We start from the raw sequence: 4927 nt of genomic DNA, 5'->3' as shown, positions 1-4927 counted from the left end.
AGTCTGGAGCCCTTCCACTGCTGCTGGAAGCCAGTGCCGTCATGTCTGCAGGGTTCATCCGGCTGAGTAAGATAAAATGTCTGGAGCATGCAGTGCCTTTGGATCTTGTTGGTTTTGCTTTCTGCCTTCAAAAGCTGAATTTCACTTACAGAGAACAACTAAACACCAAATGAACAGAGGATAGCTTTCTGCTCTGAGCTACCTCTGCTGAAGTTATGAAGACTTATTCTGAAGATGACACCCAATAGTGAGGTCAGGGTGTCCAAGCAGCACCACTCCTGTGTTTCTTACTTCCCTGTTACTTTGAGACTGTGAAGCTCAAAGGCTGACAACAACTTCTCCTATTTCTTCTCCTAAAAGCACGAGATAATAAAGAATGGCTGCCAGCCAGCAGGAAGAGATCCTTGCTTGGGGATCTGTTCCTTGAAATTAAAGAAAAATGAAAGAACAGGTTGCATGAGAAAGAAAGCGGAATCAAAAATTAGAGGCCAACACCTTTTCCTCCCTGGCCCATGTAATTAATATCATTGGTTTTAAAAGTATTATATGGAGTGCTGAAACCTAGAACCATTCCTCATTTCTACAGCGCAGGCAGTGAATTCTGTATTATTTGAATGATCTGCATGCTCAGACTGGCAATGGGAGCAGTTTCTTCACTCCTGAAAAGACCAGCTAATAGCATAAACTGAGGTGGGGACATATGTAAATGTTTTCTCTGCCCTTTGACTGCTAAAGAAATATATTGCCATTAATGGTAATTACAGGTCATCAAAACACTGAGGAACAGGAAGGCTTTAGAAGAGAAAAGGTGCTTTCAGAAGAGGTTAGTGCTTTAACTTTCTCATTAACTTTTTTAGCTTGGTTTGGAAATTGATTCACCTCTAAGGAAAATCCGTAGAAGAAGCAGAGATAAGGAAATTATCCAGGACAGTTCTTTGAAACATACTTGACTGCACTGTAAGAAAAAAAAAAAAATGCTGGAGAATGGAAATGTGGCTTATGAATTAACCACCCCCAGTATCACCATACTTAAAGACAGAAAGAAAGGAAGAAGGAGGACAAAACAGATTGATAGAGCTGCATTTGGAGCGGGCTGTTTGCAATTTTTTTGGCTTCTAATTTAAACATAAAGAAGACACCAAGAACTAAAAAAGGGCATTGCAATACTTGTAGAGGGTGAAAACGGCAACTTGACTGTTATGTAAATGCTTTGTACAGAGTTTTGGGGTATGAACTGGAGCTATTCTCCAGAGAGAAGATAATGCTCTATGTAAGGAAAAGCTCTGAAGGAGGAAAAGTGGTATTTTCAGCACCCAGAGGCTGCACTTGATTAAGTGGCATCAGGCAGGTTGGTACCTACCCTATTTCTAACTCACTTGGCCGGTTTGTCTCTGACACATCATGGAGCTATCTGAGCAATGATGTTCACATACCTCAATTTAGCTGCATGGGCACTATGCATCCAACTCATCTGGTCTTTCTTTATTTCTGAAGGTGACAAACACCCTGCACAGAAAGTCTGAAAAGAGCCCAGCTTCATGTGCAACCATTCAAATAAACAGCATTTTCAGCAGAGAAATATCAAAAATTTCCGATGTGACCAGAGGTCATAAAAGCTTCTATGGATACAGGCTCCATCAAATATGGAACATGTTTTAAAAGCAGGTCTTTCTTTTAATGTTTTCAAAAACATACCAAGAAGGGAAAATTAATTAGAGGTGACTCCTTATAGAACAATGTTGTTGATAAGATTTTCCCTGTCTTAATAGATACATAGAAAAAAACCCATGAAAGCCGTTCAGAATACAAAACTGAAAATGTAATATGATATGATAGGATCTGACAATTTAATGTGATAAAAGCAAGTAAGGGATCACAGTGTGGGGTAACTCTCTTCATTTGACAATTCAGGACACAGAAATCCCTTTCTGGAACAAAAATGTGATCACAAATCAGTTTTTATTTAATTACCTTTTAAATTCACATTTTTAAAATCTGAGTTCTCTTTTGTTCCTCACACACACAAGCTCTTGTTCACACTGCTGTGATACGTGAAGTCATTTTCCTACTAAAACCAAATACAGATTCATTACAGCGAATAATTATGTAGAAGATGGAATTTATATTTTTCTTGGTGTTTTATAAAATACCCTCAATAGGTTTCAAAAAAACTTGTCAGTATTTTCTGAAAACTGCACTGTATGTAGTTCTGTGCTGATTTTGTTATAAAAGATGATACACTAGAAATGACTTGTGGTTAGCTATGCGTAATACAAACTAAAGAAGATCATATGAAATTACAATGGAGTATTTACACTTTTTCCCCTCTGGATCTGTTTTCAAACTAAAATCAAAATTGTTTCTCTGTGCTGGCCTTGAAATGCTTACTTAGAAATTTACTCCAGCCTTGTAAAATTGGAAGGCTCCCAGAATAATTTTTGAGGAACCACCTACATCTAAAAGATGTACTGTACTAGCCAAATGATCAAAACACTTTTGTCTCACTGATTTTGAATTGCCACTGTTTTATAGTAGATGGTGTCCTTTTTTTTAAACAATAACTAGCTACTAGCCACACCTTCTTGCACAAACTTGTATTTTCTGTGTTTAACCTGAGCCCTTTCCAGAACAGCTCCATAACCAGTGAAATGCATATGCAATCATTGAGAGTTTGTTTATCTGCTTAATGTGCTAGCAATTAAAATGAGGTGCAGTGGGTGTTCCACTGGGGAGATGGTCTTCTGAATTACCATGGGATTGTTCCCCCTTCTTTCAGATCCTCTAGCTTAAGGACAGCAGTAGGGTCTTGGTGATAGAGGCCATAATAGAGACTGGGGTGGAGGAATACTGGTGTAAAATCACTTTATGCATGAAAACACTCCTTTCATATTTTAAATATGAAAAGTCTAGGAACTGGCCATATCCTATGCAGAACTGGAAATACACTGTTAGGTTTCTGTGTGCTTGTTCAAAAAGCGTCCTGACAGAGAATCAGATTTTGTTCCTCATCCCTGAAGTTATCATTTTGATACTTCAGATCTCTAAAGGGGAGATAGAAATTTAACTTAGGTTATGAGTGCCAAATGTGTCTGCCTCTCAGCATTGTACTTGTTTGGTGTCTACCTGCAACTGCCCCAGGACCCAAGCACAGAAAAAGCAGCATGCTGGGCGAGGCTCGGACAAGCAGGCCGCAAACAGTGACAGAAACAGTGAAGTACTTTGTACTGTGACTGAGGGGCAGCTGAAACAGAAGCCCCAACAGAACAACTGAGTACATTACCTCTCAAGTGAGATTAAGTTGTTGACAGCTGACATTATTTGCTGCTAGGTATTAAGAGATCACAAATCCAACCCCTTATTAGTTGCATCTCTGTGAAACATACAGAACAAAATCCTCACTGTCAGCAGTGATTTTGCTATATACACTAAAAGTCTCCATTGTGCTTGATAAGAAGTAACCTTTCACACTACAGAGGGTTGAGCCAAAGCCTTCAACAAGATAATTTAGTTTGCATACTGTACTATATTTCCTTTCCCAAAGCTACCAGGATACATGGCAAGTAGCCCTGTACATCACTGGGAGACAGTTGTCACACCACTCTGATTCAACAGAGAGCCCATAACTTCACCCAGAAGCTTTAAAACACTAACTTGTTCGTATACTTTTCTTTCCCCTTTCTCTCTCAGCTCTAAAGGCTTTGCCTACTCTAACTGTTCGAGCCTTAGCATATCATTGCATTAACACTTTGTTTTGGTTATTGATGAGGTGGGAGACAGGTGAGACATACTTTCCCATAGAATCTCACTAGCTGGCTAAATATATAATGAAAATCTATTTATTCAGTGAAAATTCTCAGCTGTATGACCAATAGCATGACTGTGTAGGCAGGGAGTAAAGTAACTGATCTTTCTGCGTATAAAACATAGGTCTGCCCAGGACATGCTGCAGGCCAAAAGCTAAGCCCTTTTCCTGAGACTTGAGATGTTTTTGTTAACCTCAAGCCTTGCTTCTCCTACAGATAACTCAGTTTCATTAGTTACAAGCCAATGCCTATACAGCAGTGAGGGGTTTCTTGGAAATGGGTATCATCAGCACTGGGGATGTTTTGCTTAGGCTTTAGCCCAAACTGTTTTATAACCCGATGAGTCACCATCATGCTCAGGCTTATCCACAGGATGCCTCTTTTTATTCTTTGCTTTGCTAAGCCTTTCTAAGCTTTTCTGGATAGGTCATTACAGTGCCGTCATGCCATACCCCCAGTGGTGCCAGCAGGATGTGAGAATTATAACCAGCACTGGTGGCTCTCCGGACACCGCGCCTGGCTGGAAGTGTCCCCAGCTGCAAACTTCATACCCTCACTCCTGTCTTTTCCACAGCTGCGTGTTTCCACCTGAACCCGCTCCTGCTGGGTACCCATAAACCGTGTTAAAAAGACCTGACACCCCACATCGCCCTTGACCTGCAGGGCAATCCTTGGCAGCATCGGCCCACAATCCCTCCCACAGCAGCGCTGCCTGTACTTTTGAGTGGTATTTAACGGCTTTTAGGTAAAAAGAGCCAAACACAGTCTTGAAAGCCCCTTCTTGGCCTCACTTGCCTAATGGATTGGCTGGTGTGGAGAAGGACAATATGGCCCACGTTGAGGGCCAAGCCCTGCCCAAATAGGTGAAAGAGGGGAGAGGATCAGGGTCTTTAGCGTCGCGAAGGGCCCGAAATGGGGCAAGAAGGTATTTTAACGCACGGGTGCAGCGCTGGGGGGAGGCAGCCCGGCCCGAGGGGAGCCGCCCTCCTGACTCCACCAGGGCCTCTGCCGCCCCCGCAGCCCCGCCCGGGCCCGGCCGCCACCCCGCCGGGCTACCAGCCCCCGCGCCGCGGCGCGGCCCCAGAGGCAAGTGGAAGGCGGGGGGCGGCGGCTCCGCTCCGCCT

This window comes from Falco biarmicus, chromosome 9, assembly GCF_023638135.1.
Source record: "Falco biarmicus isolate bFalBia1 chromosome 9, bFalBia1.pri, whole genome shotgun sequence".
NCBI classification, from domain to species: domain Eukaryota; kingdom Metazoa; phylum Chordata; class Aves; order Falconiformes; family Falconidae; genus Falco; species Falco biarmicus.
This window is presented reverse-complemented; position numbering follows the sequence as displayed.